Source organism: Stegodyphus dumicola, chromosome 2, assembly GCF_044657685.1.
Source record: "Stegodyphus dumicola isolate Sdum_Otavi_A_Nest chromosome 2, ASM4465768v1".
In the NCBI taxonomy this organism is placed as follows: Eukaryota; Metazoa; Arthropoda; class Arachnida; order Araneae; family Eresidae; genus Stegodyphus; species Stegodyphus dumicola.
The window spans coordinates 17,444,546-17,466,057 of record NC_140769.1 but is presented as its reverse complement, the minus strand read 5'-3'; positions in this window follow the sequence as shown (position 1 = coordinate 17,466,057).

Here is a 21,512-nt window from a genome sequence, read left to right as displayed (position 1 = left end):
TTTTTTCGTAAACTGCTCCACCTCCAGCCAATGGATATTCAAAAACAACTTTATGAATATATGATGCCTGTGGTGACACTGTACGATCCTTTGTATCGAGTATCGTATCCCACGCTTATTAGCAAAAATGAGGAAGCTGGACTCGACGATGGAAAAGTGGCTACATTTGTGTATAAACTAAAAACCCCGATGTATATTTACAAAGGGAAGGATTTTGGAACCGAAGGTCATCATTGGTTAAAAACGTTTTACTTTATCAAGTTTAACGGGTTTGTGATTTCAGACTTTGAATCGAATAACCGGGCTCTAAAACGATGGTACCGGGAAAGTCAAAATTCTATCGTCATCGAAAACGATGTATTCCAGACGGTGAATCAAGCTCTCAAGTTAGACAATCCTAGTTTGCATTCCGATCCCAATCCCCTTCGTACGATTATGCAGTACAATCAAGGTTACTATTTTTTACCTGTCTTTTGTGCCTTGTGTCAACATTTACGAATGTCCTCCCATACACTCGCATCCCATTTGCGTACGATATTAGAATCTCACGAACTCATAGATTCTGTAGAAAAAATCAACAGTAAAATTATAGATATCATTTCCCAAGATTTTACTCTCGACACGATCCTCTTTTGTGGTTCGAATCTCAATCCTAAAATTTACAAATTTAAAGATAAACTGGAAGCTATTATCAAAACCATGAAAGGCGTTATTTTATATTCGGTGTCTGGAGATCAGATCGTGGAACAAATTCATCGAATTCAAGAGCGATATTTTCCGATTCTCGTCATTACCATGCACAATTCCTGTAAGAAACCTCAACGCTATATGTGGAATAATATCCACGAGTACTGGCAAGAAGTGCCCCACCAGATAGAAATTCTAAACCTGATGAATGCCATCTGGTCCTCCATTCAGGCCTATGCTCGGAATCAGTTTTCCGATAAAACTAAAAACATGTGTCCTTTCACAGACATTATGAAACAGGTCAACATTAATTATGTGGTCTCGTCCATTCTGAGTCGAACCAACATTGATCGTAAAATCATTCAAATGGATCGACATAAATGGCATATTCGAACCCACGATGGGGTTCTGAATCTCTTGACGGGTCATGTAGGAGGGACGGTTCCGGAATTTTACCTATCGGATCGACGTCTGGGCATCAATTTTAGTCGACACGAGTTGATGCAATTTCGTCACGATCCGGATTTGATAGCCATCTATCGTTTATTAACCGACCGGAAATTTTTTCGACAATACCTGAAAAGCTGTTTTCTCGACTTCACGGACGATTTACTGGATACGCTGCGGGAAAAAGTGCGCGAGTTTCATGACAAACTAGAAACCAACCCGCTCATTCCAAGCATGCTTCATTTTTATGTGCACATGTGTAAATATACGTGTTTCGAATACGATCTGTTCATGTACCTTTTAGATGTCCTGGCCAGTCTTCTCATTGCGACCAATTACGGTCGCAAATTTTTTATTTTGAAAGGCAACACGCGCAATGGAAAAAGTAAATTCTTTCAAATGATCTCGAAGGTCTTTGGAGGCTATAGTCATGGTATTCGAGCCGTCAATTTACAAACGACGAGTGTTCAAGGACTATCAGCCCAACCCGAACTGGCCTCTTCGTTATTTTGTTGTCGGGTAGTGACTGTTGAAGAAATGTCGGGAAAATTAAACGAAAACCTCGTGAAAGAAATCACGGGTAATTCGACCACCAGTTTTCGGAATTTGTACGAGCAAAATGTAGGAGCGATTCCCAGTGCCAAACTCATGGCTTCTACCAATACGTTCCCAGTTTGTACGGCCACAGAGGCGTTTAATGATCGCGTGGTAGCAATTCCTTTTGACGCCGTGTTTACGAAAAATGCTCCATCCCTCACCTCAGAACAAGTGATGCAGGATCAATATTTACTCGAAACCAAAGATTCTATCGTCGAAGATTCCTATAAAGGTTTCTTTTTAATGATTTATCTGCATCTGGCCCACAATATTAACATGGAGGACGGCATGATCCGTTACCGTTCCGAACCTGAAATATTAGTAGAATTCAAAAAAGAATTTTTATCTTCGACCGATATTTTTACACAATTCAAACAGTATGCCGATGTACAAATCATTCCCGGTTCTGTTACGACCTTTAACGAACTGAAATCGGCCATTCGACAATTTTTGAAAACGATGCGCGACATCTCCATCCACGAAACGGAACTCATTATGCGTTTCAATGATGAATTTGGACATTTGAAACGGACCGAAATGGATTTCAGTTCCTTTTCAGCCGAAAATAATATTTCCTCTTCTTTGGATATAGTAGAACCCCTTCAGTTTGAAAATGCCGAATTGAATTCGTTTCTCAAACGAAAGCATGACGACGAAGAGGGAGAACATTCAACCACGAAACATTTAAAAGTGGACGATGAACCCATTGATCTGCCTCAGCATAAAAGACAAGTTATTTATTACGATAATGTTATCATCAAAAATCTGAAAAAAGACAAGAATTACTAACCTTTTTACATATGCATGAGGTAGGTTCCCAACATTTCATTGTGTAATGACTTGGAAAAAACAAAAGTTGACTGAAGAAAGCCAGATTTCAAGATGTTTCTTCTTCAAAAACACAGAATCATGTGAAGTGAAACTCGCAATGCGGAAATATATAAGTGAGAGTCCATTCTTAAAACATGGTGATGTCCGGTCGATCGAGTCGGGTTGGAAAAATTTCTTAACAGCTGAGAAAAAATTCTAAAAAAAAAAAAAAAAAAAAAAAAAAAAAAACTTTTTGTTAATTTTTATCATGTTTCTAGACATGATAAAAATTAACTTTAAAACCCCTCACCCCTATTTTGGTTTGAATCAGGTGTCAACATGTTTCTAAAATAAATTTCCAAGAACGATATGACTCATTCTTTTGTTTAGAAATCTAGTTTTAGAAAGGGTGAGACATCATTCACAACAAAAAGAAAAAAGGGGGTAGAGTTAATTTTTATTATGTCTAAAGACATGATGAAAATTAAGAAAATGTTTTTTTTTTTTTTTTTTTTTTTTTTTAATAGAATTTTTTCTCAGCCAGCTTCGAGTCATTCTTTCTCTTCTCACTGACTATATATAAGAACGTTGTTCTTACAGTCCTGGTATTGACATTAACGTAGCTGCTAGAATAAAAGCCATTGTAGGTATTTCAGCTAAGCACAAACAGAGGCATGGAAACAACTTTTTAAGAATTTCTTCAACGGGCACCGTGGATTGATAAACGCAGTTTCCTGCAGCATCGCATGTGCGTTTATAATGTTCTGAGAGAAGATACTTGTACTGTTCAAAATAATTCCAGGGAATGAGGACTTTTCCACTACATGTTTTAGCAAAGTAGATTTTACCTTGGGCATCTTTCAGGACGTAAGGTTCTTCATTTTTCACTAAATAATATTCGTTCCCTCGGAAATCCACCGGGTATCGTTCTTTTCCGTCCGCGTATTTGGCCAGAACGAATTCGTTTTGAAATTGAATAACGAGGGATTTTTTACGTTGTAGAGGATATTTTTCATTTCCTTTCCGATCTTTGGCATAATATGGAAGGCCGTCTCGAGTTTTAGCGAAAGGATCACCTTTGTCGGGATAGATTTCCCCCTTTTGGGAGTGAATGGCATACCTTTCATGACCATATTCACTTTTCACAAAGACTGGATCTTTTTTTTCGATATTTGTAATATTCGCTACCATATCGATTCGGATAAAATTCCATTATATTGCTTTATCTTTTCAAAAATAAATTTCTCGTCTAATGATTTTATTTTTACTTTTTTTCATGAGCATGTTTAGCTAATAAATATTGATGATATTTATTGCCGTGCATTAAATTATCCATTGTGATCCAAGTATATTTCGGATTCGCGAGTAGTGCGTAAAAATATAAGAGATAGATGCAAGTGACATGGTAATGAGCAGAATCTTTAGGAAAAAACTGACTGGCCATTTTGCGAATAGGGTCTAAGACTTCTTCATTCGATAAAATAAATTCTTCATCATTCCATTCCAGGGTATTAAACAGGGGCTGCTGATCGATTAAAAGATATAGGTGTCCATATTGCGACATATTATCTAACACGTGACGGATATGAGCAACGGCCTGTGATTGAAAATCTCGAACGAGTCGAGGCGTAATCTCAAAAAATAAATTCAGAAACCGGTACGTCGCTTGATAGTTTTCAAGTTGAGGATTTTGCCCAATCACGAATCGGATGAGTCGATCAATCGGTAATTGAATAGTTTTCAAAACAGAAATATCGTAATACTCTGCCATGCTTGTTTAATCCTTCGAACCGAAGAAGAAGAAAAAAAAAAATTAAATTAAATTGAAAAAAAAAAATGAATCATTCAACCTTTCTTCCATGGCGAATCACCGAACGGTTCAATCGACAAATAGGTCCCTCCTTTCGATATATTGTTCTTATTTCCCATACTGCCACGTTTAATTTGGAAAGAGATTTAAAATTGACCTTGGGTCTTCAATCTTGGTCCTTAATACAATTTCTACAAAAGTTTCGTCAACATCGAGTGGGTATAGAATATATAACTCTGTTCATTCGCAAGGATAAGATACGTCTAGGACCTATTGCAGTACAAGTATCAGAGCGGATTTGTTTCCAACAATTAAAGAAAAAATATGGAACTCAATCCATCCACTTAGTTGGAGCCACCTATCTAAAAGGCAAATTGAGAGATTTTCATGTGATAACCGTAGAGGATTTTAGATTCAATGTTATCCTGAAACAAGATGACCGATAAAAATAAAACATGGAATCCTATATCGTTCTCAATTTCGAAGGTTTCGAATTGAATGGTGATCCTCTCGCCAAAGAACTTAATCTTTCTTATAATGATGACTTTTCCGACTATATTATTAAAGAAGTGGCTTATATCACCCATGATCGTTCCCAAGGCATTATCTACGTGGAGCCACCCATACCGTGGGCTGAATTATCCTATTCCGCCAAACAAAGTGTATCGAGTGTTCATTTACCGATAGCGGATATAACGCATGGCTTTTCATGGAATGAGGGTCATTTGCCGTACGATCAATTAAAACCGTTTCTCGTAGCTCTAACGGCAGGATATAAAAACATTTACTGCCCTCATTATTGGAAAATTAATGTTTTGTACCAGATACTGGCCCGTCCTATTTATTTCAATTTCGTCTCCAAGAACAAGGAGGCGTTTCATACCGCGCCCATACCAATGAACTATGAATACTCATCGTTTTGTCCGAAACATATAGGTCGGACCAAATATTGTGCTTTCCAAGAAGCTTTGTTTTATTTTCATCGCCTTCAAGAGTACAAGAAAGAAACCTTTCCGTTTGTCATTCATAAATCTTTAGAAAAAAATGAAAAAGAAAGAGACTTACCTCCAACATTATCCAACACGTTATAGAATACTTTTTTTTTCCTTCCCCATGAATGAGTCAACTAGGATCTAGGTGGGTCCCTCTTCAACAGCACGTACACATTTGAAGAGAAACTCGAAATGCTTAAATATATAAGAAAGAGTTCATTCCTAAAAAAATGGTGATAACTTGTTAATCCAGTCGGCTGTAAAAAATTTCTCAGAGCTAAGAAAAAATTCTGTAATGAAAAAAAAAAAAAAAAAAACTTTTTGTTAATTTTTATCATGTCTTCTAGACATGATAAAAATTAACTATCCCCTTTTGTTTTCAATGATGTGTCACCATATTTCTAAAAATACACCATGACTCATTTATTTCTTGGAATTTTATTTTTAGAAAGGGTGAGTCATGGTCTAATTTTCGAAAGGGTGAGACATCATTCCTAGAAAAAAAGAGTAGATAGTTAATTTTTATCATGTCTAGAAGACATGATAAAAATTAACAAAAAAGGTTTTTTTTTTTTTTTTTTTTTTTTTTTTTTTTTTTTTTTTCAGCTCTGAAAATTTTTTTCCAACCGACTGGATTGACAAGACATCCCAATCTTTTAAAGAATGGATTGTTTCAGATATTTTTCTTTCTCTCACGACTTTAGTTTTTAAACAGTATATTAATGCAGATTAGGAACGCAAGTATGGCCAAGATACCTATCATAGAAAGAATGATTTTTGTCCAGTTGGTGGTGGATTGATGATTATTTTCGTCAGACTGTATCGGGTTGGCATATATTTTCTTCTTTCTTTTCTTTTTTTTCTCTTCCTCTTCCACTGGATCTTCCTGTCCTGGAAGACCGCTTTCCACTTTCTCGACCACTTTACCCTCCGAGTTATTATATATAACTTTATAGGGTTGGAACCCGTGTCGAGAAGCGCGTTTAGATCTCAAATTGGTCAAATAATCCATCGGTTTCGAATGCGATCGGTACAAGTAGCCTATCAAATTTTCGGGTTCAATTCTAGGGTCTCGTATAAACGCAGGCGTCCAGGGCTTGTCATTTAAATTGGGAACAATGATGATTTGATCACACGTGATGGGGTATCCACTCGCAAAGATTTGTTCCTCACTCACTTTCTTGAACTGGACAATGTACTCGTTATTGTATCGATCGACCGGGTAGTAATATTCACCCAATTTAATTTGAGCGTACCGGTTTCCTAAAGGTTTTTGGGTAATGCGCTTATCGGCATGAATAATTTCCGGATAGATTTCATTATTGTCTGCATCTTTGGCGTATCGTTTCACGGCCGGATCTTTCATCAATTGATCGTACGATCCTTTGTCCGTCACTAAATATCGTTCGTTGCCGTGTTGATCGACCGGGTAAATAATGACCCCGTTCTTATCATGAGCATAAAAGAATTCTTTCAGCCTCGTCATGGCAAATTGACCGCTATCCGGGTAAATTTCGCCTCCATCCGCTTTCCGCGCATACACTTGGTTCTGATCGGTATCTCTTCCAAAGATGACTTGCTGAGTGAAAGGGTGAAGGATTTGATAAAATTCATCGCCTGTAGCATTTTTAGGATAGATGGGTTTACCCTGAGAATTGATAGGATAGAACGGAATACCGTTTTTATCGAGGGCGTAAGACATGTATTCGGGCTTGTGTTCCGTATCGTCGGCCAACAAGGGATATTTTTCATTTCCTGTCTCATCTTTAGCATAATAATACCGCCCGTCGGCATCTCGAGCAATCATGTCGTTCCCAAACAAATCTTTGGGATACATTTCGGCCGCGGAATGCTCTTTGGCATAAATTTCTCGACCCTGGTACTTTAGAAAGACGGGCAAGTTATTGATTTTTCCATAATACTCCTCAAATTTTTTTTCTCCACCGATATACACGGGTTTTTTAGCATAATGGGGAACTTTATATTTGTCTAGGGCATACAGTAGACTGGGATCGTCAGTGGTAATATATGTTTCAAATTCCCTTCGATCCTTTCTATATCGTTGATTTCCAAGATTGTCGACTGCATAATACTCATCTTTTGCCATCGAAGATCCTTTGGTAATCGTTTTGCTTTATTCTTCATTGTCGTCATGGTAAATTCTCGGATAATATTCGTCCAAGTTTTCATCTTTCGCATAAATGCCTCCTCCTAAAGCATCTAAGGCCGGTTCGTCCCTATTTCCAATTCGAATATACGTTTCGAGACCGTTGAGTTGCTTGGGATAGTATTCGTCCCCACTCGCTCTCTTAGCGTAATAAGGGGTTCCATCGATGTTCCTAGCCGGCATTTCATTGTGCAAACGATCTCGAGCGTAAATTTCATCGTTGAATTCGTTGACGGGATAATATTCGCCTAGCGTATTGTTTCGGAAATACATTTCGTCCTGATCCGGAGAGAGTTCAAACAGCGGTCGTTTTGTGACGAGATTAAACGGGTATTGGAATTTTTGTTCTCTAAGGGAATATAGATCCGTTGACCGTTGGAATCGAGAGGGGCATATTCGATAGGGAATTGATTGACATCGAGTTTTCGAGCATAGTAAGGCTTTTGATGCTCGTCTTTGGCAAAATAGGGTCGATGGTGCTCGTCTAAAGCATAGATTTGTTCTTTGGTCTGAGGATTTTCCGGATACCATTCTTTTCCTCCGTAGAACAGATACACCATTTTTCCGTTTTCTATGGGAAACATGGGTTCCCCATCACTATCAAATCCATACATGGGACGGTTTTGGGCGTCGACGGGTAAAATAGAACAGTTCAGATGATCGACGGCATAGACAGGGGTTATTTTACCGGTGATGGGAGAGATTTGTTTTGCAAACACAATATTTCCATCGGGATCCAGCATATAAAATTCATCTCCTTGTCGATTCTTAGCATAAATCTCATTTCCATCAGCCAATTTAGCATAGCGCTTTTTCGAAATAGCATAGCGCTTATTTCATTCGATCGGGGTAGTATTCTTCGTAATTGAGGAGATCTCGCCTATGCCGACGAATTATTTCCTCATCCACGTCCATGGGAATATTGCCTACATTATCGTTATTAGGAGGATTGTCATGGATTGGAGGAGGATGGTTAGATGGATTGCTTGGAGGGTGATTGTTAAGGGGGTTGTCAACGACTGGGTCTCCTACATGATTAGGAGGAGCTGCTTCCATTCGAAGCAATTTTCGTTCCGCTTTATCAGATTTGGATTTATCCCTTCGAAACATTTTTTTTAATTAATATGAGTTACTTTATTATTATCTCTTCTCTTCTGACTCAGAACAAAGAAAACAAAAATATGGTATCGATCCTCTTATGGATTTTATTATTTCTCTTTATCCACTATCCCGTTTATAATGCTTACCAGAATATTACGTATCGGACCCTTTATTACGAGACATTAGGTCAAGAATAGAGAAGAAGAAGAAGAAAAACAAATGGATTCCTTAACATTAGGAACGCTTTTAGTCGCTGGAGCGTATACGTCCTTCGTGATCCTGTTTTGTCTCATTTTAACACAAAGCTGGTTCTTTCTCCTTTTCCTCCTCATCAACGGACTCATTTTTCTCTTTCTGGCTTTTGGATACATTCGCAAGCTGACGATTTTTACAACTTTCGGGGAATTCCTCGGCAGTTTGGTGCAAAACAAAGACGTGGGAGATTGGTATTGCCGTTTTCGTCAATGGTGGTTTAAGTAAAGAGAATGGATGCTCAAACCTTTAAACGTTTAAAACGAACTTATTTAGAAGATGAACCGATCGTTTCGAACGAACTCCAAGAAAGCCAGGCTCGTGTTTCACCGTTCGTGGCTCATAAAATTCATGAACTTTTACACTTCAAAACCCCTTCTTCTGCACCTCCTCCTCCGGGTATTGACGTCACCCACTTTACGACCGCTTTCCGAGAAGAAGAGCCCCAACAACGATTAGATGAAGTCGTCGTCACCTATTTATTATTCATGGCCAATTTAATGAACCAAGATAAATGGGGACGGACGTTTCTACGACCTGGAGCTTGGGTAGGCGAATACAGTTAGATTCAACTCTTTAAATTGACTACGTACTGCGTCTTAACGCTCCTGTACCGTATTCGATGGAAGAGCGAATACTTTTTCTTTTTAGACGAAGCGGTGATTGAATTACTCCAGGGGAAAAGTCAGGCGATTCGAGACTTGATGACCCGGATCGGCATTTCCGTATCCCCACAACCTTTTTCAGCCGAAGATTATTTTCATCACATCAATTACCACAACACGTTGGTCTTTGGTCCTTATTACTGGCGGCTTTTACATTGGATGGCCGAAGCGTTTTCAGTTCAGGACGAGCAGGACGAGGATATTCGTCTCGCGAAAACTCTTTGGAGAGACTTTGTGACAGAATCTTTATATCGAACTCTCCGATGCGGGATTTGTGGGTATCATTACTTATCCAAACTTAAAACGTATAAAGAACGGTTTTTAGGCGAACACTTTGCCCACGTCTGGTTTCAATTTCATAATGAAGTGAATGCCAGTCTTCAAAAGCCACCTTATCCTGAATCGGAATTCCAGAAAGATCAAGAATATATGCGAGCTGCGTTAAAAAAATAAAGAAGCATGGGATCTTTTCTGACTCGTCTCGGGAATCAAGTATGCGGAACAACCAGCATGGGTTCCATTCAAGATCTTTTCAAGAAATGTCAAGACGCACCCGTGACCGTTGTATTAGGTAATTTAGGAAGGCATCCTTCCCTCTTATCCTATCATTTGGAAACCCTTTTTGTTCGACATCATAAAACGGTTCATATTCTTCTCGACGATTCCAACGATTGGTTCGTCAGCGGGTTAGATCCGTCTTATGAATGCGACGGCACGCATTGCGATCTTCTCATCTGGATCGAACCGAATTTTGGAGACTCGGTGGTCAAACCAGCCTATGCCGATCGTCTCATTGTTTTCACGAGCCATCTTCATCTCAATTTATCTAATTGTCAGTTACTGAATTATCATTTAGGCGATCCCAAAAACCTTCCTTCCAGTACCATGAAACCGTGGATCGAAGATGAGGCTGAAATATATCAACACAATGAAGTGCTGTACCCAAGGAAATATCAAACTGGGAGATGGTGGAAGCAAGTCGAGAATGAAATGGATGTTGTCTTTCATTTGAAACTGTGTCGTACAGCTCAAGAATGCTATCTCAGCATGTTAAACGCTCTCGAGATTGTTGGAAAGTATCGTCCCAAAACCTGGCGATTCCTTCTTTCCGAATATATGAAAAAGTCATTGGCTTTAAATCTTCGGATGGGATTAAAGAAATGGGATGAATATCAGTCCCAATCCATTCCATCGGTTCGAGTCCGATCCCTACATCCGTCATCGGCTAATTTACTCAAACCCATCTATGGTCTCGATTCCTTTTTCCAGTCTCAATTAGTTTCCTCACTCTGGTTTTCTTCCTCAGGTTCGATTGATTCTGTTTCCTCCTCCTCTTCCTCATCAGAAGTTTCCCTGGGTCCCAATAATTCATACATGAGTAAATCATCTAAATCAGCCTCATCGTCTGAAAACCTGATGCGATTTTCATAATCGTAAATTACATCATATAAAAAAGAACGTCGCAAAGGGAGAAACATAGAAATTAATTTCTGCAGGACATCTTCAAACGGTTCTCGGCAGACAGGACACGTCAATGCTTTTTCTCTCCAAATGTCAATGCATTTCGTGTGGAACTGATGTTGGCACGTTAAAGTAGAAATGGTTTCTACATCTTCGGCAATGAGTTCGTCTAAGCAAATTGGACAACATTCGGCCATTTTGTTTCTACTGTTTCTTCTTCTTATTATAAATATTTTTTTTTGATTCAAAAACCTATTAAAAAAATTATAAATAAGTAAGAGTTCTTCATTATACCAAAAATAAAAAAAGCATCATGTCTCCCTCAAAAACTAGCAAATTAGTCTACTCTATTTATGAAAATCAATATGAAACTTGGTGTTTACAAATGCATAAAGATCTAAATCATACCGAAACACTTCAAGAATATCACCAATATCTTATCGATCAAAAACAACGTTCCGCGAAATATATTTCAAATGCTTTAAATGCTATTCGACGAAAATGGTTTTTACCTTCTGCAGATGAGGTGGTGGTCAAGAAACCTCGTCGTCGAAAACACCAACTTTTTACAGCAGAGCAGATGAATCAAATCCGTAATCACTGTCTCTCCAATTATGAAACAGATGAACTGTCGCTGATAGTCTTATTACTTTTAGAAACGGAATTGAGGATGATTCACATCTTGGGCTATCTAAACGATGATCCAGAGAAACGAAAAGCGTTTGCGTCTAAATCTTTAGAAGTCTATAAGGATCCAAATCAGATAAAGTTATTCCAGTTTCTTTTCAATGCTCCTCCATCCAAACTATTTGGAAAAACTCATTACCAGTATTTATTTAATCTAAAGCGACGATTGAAGAAACAGTATAACATCAAAGGGGCTTCCTTCGAAATGCTGAAGCGGTCTCGATATCTCGTGAAAGCAAAGGCGAAAACAAATGAATCAGAACCCAGTGAGTGAAACTTATATATCGACTTATATATCGTTATCAACATCTCCAAAAAAAAGAAAGTAAAACCGACCGACTGGTGGAAAATATTTCTCAAAAAAATCTAATGTGGTATTAAAAAAAAAAAAAAAAAAAAAAAAAAAAAAACTTTTTGTTAATTTTTATCATGTCTTAGACATGATAAAAATTAACTCTACCCTCCTTTTTGTTTGGAATGATGTCAACATGTTGTCTGGACATGTTTCTAAGTATAAATTTCCAAGAAAAGCATGATTCATTCTTAGAAATTTATTTTTAGAAAAGGTGACATCATTCAAAATAAAAAAGAAGGTACAGTATCATGTCTTTTAGACATGATAAAAATTAACAAAAAGTTTTTTTTTTTTTTTTTTTTTTTTTTTTTTTTTTTTTTTTAGTATCAAATTTTTTTGAGAAATATTTTTCAACAGACGGTCGGTTTTACTTTTCCATTTGGAAATAGATTTGTTGATATAACGATGTATAGGAGATGGATCTGTTGATAACAAAATATTATACACCAGTCGTGAGTCTTACTTTTCCATTTTTGCATACTGTATTTATTTTTATTTTAAGAATCATCTAATTCCTTCTACTTCGTCTTTGTCGTCTCATTTCTCTCCAAAATGCATTCGGTCGACCAAAATAAGGGTTGACTTCCCGTTCTTCATCATCTGAGGTAGGTGAACTTTGTCTAGGTGTATCCATATAAGCATAATCTCCCACTAAATCTTCTCTTCTCTGTCTTCTGGGTCTCGTCTGACTGGTACTAGGCCCTGAAAAAATGAGACCATGGCCTCCCAGATCGACTAATTCTTCTTCGGGTCTTCGTCTTCGTCGTTGCCTTGGCGGTTCTTCCACCTCTAGTTCTTCTTCCTCCTCCTCTTCATCCGAATCTATTCTTAAATGTTCCATTTGCAATGTTCCGCTGGTGAAATAGAGCATATCATCCTGGCTGATACGAGTCCGACAGGTCGGGCATTTCTTTTTACCATACTCTCGAATCCATTTCTTTATACATTTAATATGAAAGGAATGCTCACAATCGAGATTGTAGACTTTATGGCGTTTCGTTTCTTTGAAGGCCTTCAGGCAAATTCCACAGATTTCTTCCTCTGCGTCTGCCATTTTTTCCAATGATTTACTTGATTATGACATATCCATCTCTTCGCCATCTTCGTTTCTTCTTCCTCCTCCTCCTCCTTGACATATTTCTTGACGAGAGGGAACTTGAGATTCCTTCGTCGCTACATTGAGTAACATTCTCAATTCTTTTTCCATATACCCGTCGGAACATAAGAACAGTTTCACCATTTCCATCGTCCAGAAAATTTCTTCGTCGGATTTTTCAAATTCGCGTATTTTCAAGGCCACTTTCTGTACAAGACGGTAAAATTTCTTACCCGTCGCGATCGAACTTTTCACTAATCCTTTACCTTTGAGCTTTGAAATAATAAACCCGGTCCCGAAAAGATATCCGAGGTACTCATCAATTTGGGTGGCTTTTTTCGTCGTCTCTTCGTCTTCTTTCGGAACAAACAGGACGTAAGGGAAATTTTGTTTGAACGCAAACTGCTTTATTCGATCATCCGCTTTTCCTAGGAACACTTTCGCTAAAAAGGTTTCGATTCGACTCATTTTTTCAATAAATTCTAGTGATAAGGCATCGCACGTGCCGCCTTGTTGAATCTCTCGAAGGAGGTAGTAGAATTCTGTATTCCGATGGTACGTAATTTGAGAAGTGACCAGTTTTCGCAATTGCTGGGTCAAGAACGATTCTTTGAAGAAGAAGGGGCGACGACAAATGCGAACTCCAAACTCAAACACGAAATTCGCCACCACGTTGAGTTCGTTCCGGCATAAATTGCAATAAATCATGACGTGCACAAGATCAAATAGGGTCGTGTAAGGAGAATAACGAGCCCGAATTTGATTCGAGGCTTTCATTTCCAAACATAATTGATAAGCGGGATCCTTTTCAACATCCTTGGAAGTAGGAGGTAGAAGGAACGAAGCATCGTCGCCGTCACATATTTTTACATAGGGAGCTAGGACTTTGTGATAATAACTTAAGAAGTTGAAAGATTGGTCCTCGTCTTGATGGACATTTTCCATGAGCGATTTCATGTTGGTGAAAAGAGCGTGCAGAGCCGCTTTATCGACTTGGGAGTGATTCTCTTCATTGGCGATTTTTTCAATATGCTGCGCGTATTCGTCCATGTATTCGATCATGAACCGTTCGAGCGATTCATACGATTCAAAAGGTTCGGCCTGGGATCGAAAAGGGGCATTCACGCATTGTAATAATCGAATCCCATTTAATAAAATACGTAACGTGACGGAAACATTACGGATCGGTAAAATACCAGGAATCCCTATGAGAGGAAATGTGCAGGGTACGTTCAAATCTCCCGTCCAATTCGCATATTCTCGAGCTAGACGAGCCGATAAGAACGGATCACTGTCATCAGGAAAGGACGCTTGTAAAATAAAAGCATACGCATCTTGAATTTGATCACATTCCGTGCACTGCAATTGACCATTGACACCTGCTACTATTTTATCGGGACCGTGACACGTTGAAATGAAATCAAGGAACATGGTAACCAAGATCCTACTTGTATTATTCTTATTCTTATCATGCCGTATGCACCTATTGAAAGAAGAAGGGAAATTCGTCGTTCGTATTATGAACGAGGGCAAACGGTTCGTCAAATTGCTCGACACTTGAATGTCGCTCCTTCCACAGTTCAATATTGGATCTCCCGCTCCTCGGAAAATGAGGAGAACTATCAAACCAAACACAAATCCGGCCGACCTCGAGCCACGACCCAAGAAATGGATCAACGTATTTTTGAAATGTCGACGGGTGATCCTTTTTTACCCGCGACGGATATTGGTCGTCGATTACAAGTGCCTTGCACCGTTCAAACGGTTCGTCGAAGATTAAAAGAAAAGGATTAGTGTCGCGCATCCCCGTCCGAAAAGATTATTTGCGGGAGATTCATCGTCAACGACGCTACGACTTTGCTTCTCAGCGTGCGGAATGGACGGTCGATGATTGGTCCCGGATTATATTTTCCGATGAGAAAGTATTCAGTTCGATCGGGTACGGTCCTATTCGCGTATGGCGGCCTCGACAGGTCCTGCGTTATCAAGACGAATGTTATTTTTCTTCTGCGTTAGAAGGCCGTCAACGTTCCGGTCGTTTTAATCTCAGTGTCTGGATGTGCATAAGCGGAAAATTTCCCAACCAAATCCGTCGAATCGGAATCCAGCATTTAAATGCCGACTATTACCTCTCTAATATTTTAGAACCGGTGCTTCTCGATCATAGTCAACCTCCCGATGTTTCTTTAAACCCTTTGATCACCGAACACCGTCTCTTGTTCATGCACGATCTCTCTCCGATCCATACGAGTTTACGCGTCACACAATGGATTCGAGAACATGAAATTCCTATGGTCGAAGACTGGCCTCCTAAAGGAGCTGATTTGAATCCCGTCGAAAATGTTTGGGCGGAATTAGAACGTCGATTAGCGAATCGGGTAGCTCGAAACCGATTGGAATTATGGGACTTGGTCCGCGATGCTTTTTATAGTTTGGAAGAAACTTATTTTGAAACATTAATCGCGTCCATGCCTCGACGAATTGCATCTGTCATAGAACACAGAGGAGGCTGGACAAAATACTAATCATCATCTATAAAAAAAGACACTTCATTTGGTTCTTCAATGAATATATTTATTGACACCATATTTCACTATTTGTTGCAGGGCGATCATAGCCATAAATCGATGACAATATTTCGTTCCACAATACCCACATTGCTGTGGACGACGAGAAGGTTTATAGCTTACTGTCCATACAGATTCAACACGGAGCAATTGATAAATTTTTTTCGACAATGTTCATTCGCGACATACAGTCTTTGAATATGAAGTTTTCGCAGATCCTCATTCAATTGCTGAATCCATTTGGTATGCGGTCGATACGTTTTCATGTCTCTAGAGGCAAACCGGACACTGTTTGTCGGAGTGTATCCATCAGACGTGATGGCCAGCACACCTATGACACTCGGATGAATTTCAGTTCGATATTTCTTTTTTTAGTAGAAGAAGTAGAATGAGATGAGGAGGGAAGATCTTCTTCGATTGTAGAACGCATGTGTGGTGGAGAGGATTGGTCCATTATTTCTGAATAATGAGAGGAAGAAGACGAAATGGGCGATAACGGCGGATTGAAATTCAGAGAAGGAGTATCACGAATTGGATTAGGTTTCTTCTTTTTGATCCTACGGCGGACAGGTGGAGGAGAAGGAGTTGGCGATATATCAGACCACGACGTGATATACTCATTCTCCGAAGAAACACATTCATATAAAGGCGAAGAAGGTTGCAAGTCCAAACAGGGTTCATTATCGTCTTCACACGTCATGATTAAGTCTCCCGTAGCCATCTGTTCTCGACCTATCTGCTCAAAAAAATGAGCCGCGATTCCTTCTACAATCGTTTATATAGAGAAAGAGTGAGAGGGGGGAATGAAAGTAGGTAGGAGTAAAAAAGATAAGTCGTTGGGAAAAATATTTCTCTCAGAAAAATTTTTAACCTTAAAAAAAAAAAAAAAAAAAAAAAAAAAAAAACTTTTTGTTAATTTTTATCATGTCTTTGGACATGATAAAAATTAACTATACCCTCTTTTTCAAATGATGTTGATAACCTGTTGTCTCGATATGCTTCTAAAAATAGAACATGACTCATTTCTTTCTTGGAAATTTATTTTTAGAAACATATTTGAAAGGATGACATCATTCTCAGACAAAAAGAAGAGAGAGTTAATTTTTATCATGTCTTAAGACATGATAAAAATTAACCAAAATTTTTTTTTTTTTTTTTTTTTTTAAAAGGTTTAGAAATTTTTTCTTGGCTTTCAGAAATTTTTCCCAGCGAACTCGATGGACAAAACTATCCAATTTTTTAAGAACGGACTATCGCTCATCTATTTAAGCATTCCGAGTTTCGCTTTAGTTCAATCCGTGTTTCCTTTTAGAATGAGTGTGTGCTCTCCAACATGGTTCTACCCTCTCTTCTCAAGAACCCCGTCCATTGAAGAATTTAAGGATATCTCCTACCTATCTATCAAAGAAGCTACGCGTAAATTCAATAGAGTTGAATTCAATATGAGTTTTTCTAACATTTTTCATCAATGGATATTCACAAAATTAATAATAAACGCGGAACCACCCGTTTTTTATGAACACAGATTAACGAAAAGAAATGCTTTACATTTCGCTATTTTGTTCTCAATGGATGATATCGTTCGGCAACTGATTCTTCTTGGATGCGAAATGAACAAACATGATATTTTTGGTTTTACCCCTTTACACTATGCCTGTCAATTACGATGCAAACTCATCGTGGATATGTTGTTACTTGCTGGTGCGAATGTCCGGTGTTGCGATCCCAAAACAGTTTTAGAAAGCTGGCGAAAAAATGGAAAATTGGAAGAGGAAAATATGCGGTTACTCAATTATGCTGTTGAACCACGTATTCTTAGCCTGGAAAATTTATGTTACATAACTATTAGAAAACATATGAGGCATGTCAAAAGGAATGCTCATCATCTCGGATTACCTGACTTAATGGTAAGACGTCTCACCCTCGAAGAATGGTAATAATATTCTTTAAATTAAGATCCCTTAACCACCCCGCATTTCCCATTTGAAGAATCCATCCTATCTATTCTTTTTTTTAAATGTCTTGGGATGTCATGCGACGCATTCTCTCCACCAAAAAAAAAAAACAAGTTCCTCCCACCTACCCCAAAAAGAAGAAGAAGAAGAGGAAATTTCCCATGAGTCTTTTCGAGAACCCTTTCCCCCTCTCTCTTCCTATATATAAAAGAAACCGAGAGAAAAGTTGTCTTTTCTTTTTTTTTCCATCTCATCCTCAGGAGAAAAAGAGAGAAAACCAAATGCCATGGAGTGGTTACGGCGAGAGTCTTTTCCCTCGCGATTCGTTTCCGTTTCGCCAAGACAATTCCCCTCACGTTTTACTTGGGGTCGGGCACGCTCTATTTTCGAGGATCGGAACTCGTGACTTGCCTTTCCCAGCAAGCGACTTGGATGAGTTCGAAAAGTCAACGGACCCTTCAGCAATGGATCTCTCGAGCCCCTTTTCGCCCTTACCGATCCTTAACGACGGATCTCTGGATCGATACGTCGGACCGCCCTAGCCGGATTCTCCGCTATACCCCTTTTATCACCTTCAATTCCCTGGAAAGACTGCTCAACGATTTGGGTCCAGACGCTCTCCTCTTTTCGACCTGGCTTCAGAGTGTGATGAGAGAACCTCTTCAAATCCAAGAAGATTCTCAGACCGGGGAAACTTATTTTAGTCCCGTGGAGAACAAGGTGATGGACTTTCAGTTTCAAAATTTATCAGAACTGTTTCAATGTGCTTTATGTTTTTATTCTTCTTAAAGAGGAGTGGGGGGAAACTAAAAATTGTAGAATAATTATAAAAAATAATTTTTGTTTTTCTTTAAAAAAATATTGAGATAGTCTAGTCTTGGGGAGGAGGTGGAAAATTCAAAACTATTATCTAAAACAGATGTGGCGGTCAGTCCATTTCGATCCACGGAGGAGGATATGTCTGAGATTCTCTGATCCATAGAGAGTTTCAGGAAAACAAACTGCGAAAGTTTCCCCCCTATCTCCAAAAAATGGGTATCCAGGTTGAATGCACAGTACAAACTGATGGGAAGCCGAAACTCGAGTTTCCTAAATAGAAAAAAATGAGAGCTCCTTCTAGAAACAATTTTAGATGTCTTGTTTGGATGAGTGAGTCGACTGGGAAAAATTTCTCAGCGCTCTGAAAAAAAAAAAAAAAAAAAAAAAAAAAACTTTTGGTTAATTTTTATCATGTCTTATAGACATGATAAAAATTAACTCTCTCTTCTTTTTGTCTGGGAATGATGTCTCACCGTTTCGAAAAATAGAACATATCCCTTTCTTGAAATTCTATTATTTTAGAAAGGATGATGAGTGATGGTCTATTTTTTGAAACGGTGAGACATCATTCCCAGACAAAAAGAAGAGAGAGTTAATTTTTATCATGTCTATAAGACATGATAAAAATTAACCAAAAGTTTTTTTTTTTTTTTTAATTCAGAAATTTTTTCTCTGAGCTTTGCCAATTTTTTTTCCCAGCCAGCTCCATCCATAAAACAACACCTCTCAAAATCTTTTCTCACTTATCTATTTAAACCACTCGAATTTTTTTGCTTCCAATGAGTCCACGCATCTTGGCCTTTTTTCCACTCTGCTCTGAGAAAGATAGGATAGATTGTTTTCGGTGGACCGTCCTGTTGACGCATCCGATTTATATAGAGAGCTATATATAGATAGGGTCCCTCCTAACTCCCTCTATTATGACTATTAGTCTTCTTTTTTTTTCCAAGAAATATACAAAGAATGATCCACTGTTTTTTTTCCGTTAAAGAAAAAACAAATATGCTTCTACCTTCCGACTTCTTTTTAGTACGTCTTTAGGTATCTCCTCCTTCTGGATCTTTTCCTTCTCCTCTCTTCCTCGCGAGCAGGGAATTGGAAATTCTGTTCAGGTTGCAACGCTCGTAAAGACTCCATTTGCTTCCTGGAGAGGGCGTCTACGGCAAACACCATCTTGTCATGAAATTGGAGTTGGTAGTAAAGAGGTCCGTGAATAATGTACACGGAGCGAGCTCGCAGTCGATAGGGAATCATACGATACCCGTCGGCTTCTGATTCCATTTCCCATCCATAAAGACGGATAGAAGCTTCTCCGGTTTGAAGAATATGAACCCACTCGGGTGAAACGTAAAACAGTTTTAAAAAAGTTCTAGCATCGACGGCGATCACATTTTCCCATCGCAGATAAGCGTGTAAGCGAAAGGTTCCTGCCTCCATCATCGATTAGAAAGCAAAGTGCTTGAAAACTTCGATGGACGAAAAATAATGCAGGATTTTTCCATCGTAACAGGATAAATAGCACATGGTTTCTTGGACGATTAGTTCCATACGCTCCGGGTCCCGAAACCATTCTTCGAAACGGGAGAGAGGTTCCCATTGATCAGCTACATCGAGATGACAGACGGGCGTGATTTCCACCAGGGTAGGTAGAACTGCAACGGCATCGGTCGACATTTTAGTTTTGCTCGGTTGAGAAGGAAGAACGAGAATGAACCCTGTAGGCAGAAAAACTCGGATCTATATAAATACTAGAGGAAAAAAGGCGGGGGGAAGGGAAGTTCTTCCTTCCTCCCAAAGAATAAGAAAAGTGGGTGGAAGAAAAAAATCATTTCACTCTCAGGAAAAAAAATAATTTTTTTTTCTTGTCAACATGTTGTCTAGACATGTTTCTAAAAATAGATTTCCAACAAAGGTTCATTCTTTTCTTAGAAATCTATTTTTAGAAAAGAATTGACATATCCTTCAAAACAAATTTCTTTTTTTTTCCCTCCCTCCAGCAGCCAACTGGATGGGCAAGCGTTTCGGGTCAGATCAGTCCGTGCTGACATTATTTTTTTTTAAATACAATGGAATTAGTATAGGAATGTACTAGAAACTGACCCAAGGTTGAAAAGAAAATATCAAAATCAATACTCACTTCTTGACGATTTCTTTTTTCCAAAAACCTGTTGAAGAATTCTTGATGGGTTATCTACTCTCTAGACCTGTCTGAAGGCAATTCAATCTAAGGTTAGCGCGCATTTACCTGACGCGAAACTCGGAATATCTGCATAAATAACAAAACGTCCATTCTTAAAAAATCATCGTCTAGTCCATTGAGTTGGTTGGAGGGAAAGAAAAAATTTCTGAGTAAAAAAAAAAAAAAAAAAAAAAAAAAAAAAAAAAAAAAAAAACTTTTTGTTAATTTTTATCATGTCTTACATGATAAAAATTAACTGTCCCCTCTTTTTGTCAAGGAAGGATGTCTCACCGTTTCGAAAACGAAACCAAAACTCATCCTTCTCATGGCAATTATTCCAAGAATGAGTCACGGTTTGTTTTTCGAAACGGTGAGACATGCTTCCCAGACAAAAAGAAGAGAGAGTTAATTTTTATTATGTCTAGAAGACATGATAAAAATTAACAAAAAGTTTTTTTTTTTTTTTTTTTTTTATCACTCAGAAATTTTTTCCAAAGCTCTGAGTATTTTTTCCCAGCCGACTCAATGATCCAAACAAGACAGATCCAAATTGTTTCTAGAAGGAACTCTCCCTTCTCTATTTAAACCACTCGTGTTTCCAACTTCAGTTCAGTCTGTGCTGTGAATTCGACCTGGATACACACTTCTCCCTCCTGGAAAGAATTTCTGTGAAGGTATGCGAACATTTTTCTCAGCTTTTAGAAAATTTTACCAGCTGATTTGATCGACGAGAGACATCTCGAACATTCTGTTATCTGCGGAAGCCGTTTCATTTTCGTGCAGTCCATGCTGTGGACTCACCTGAATATCCATTGCTCTCTCCCCTTCTGGAAAGAGTCGTAGCTTTTTTAGATCCTCGTCGCTC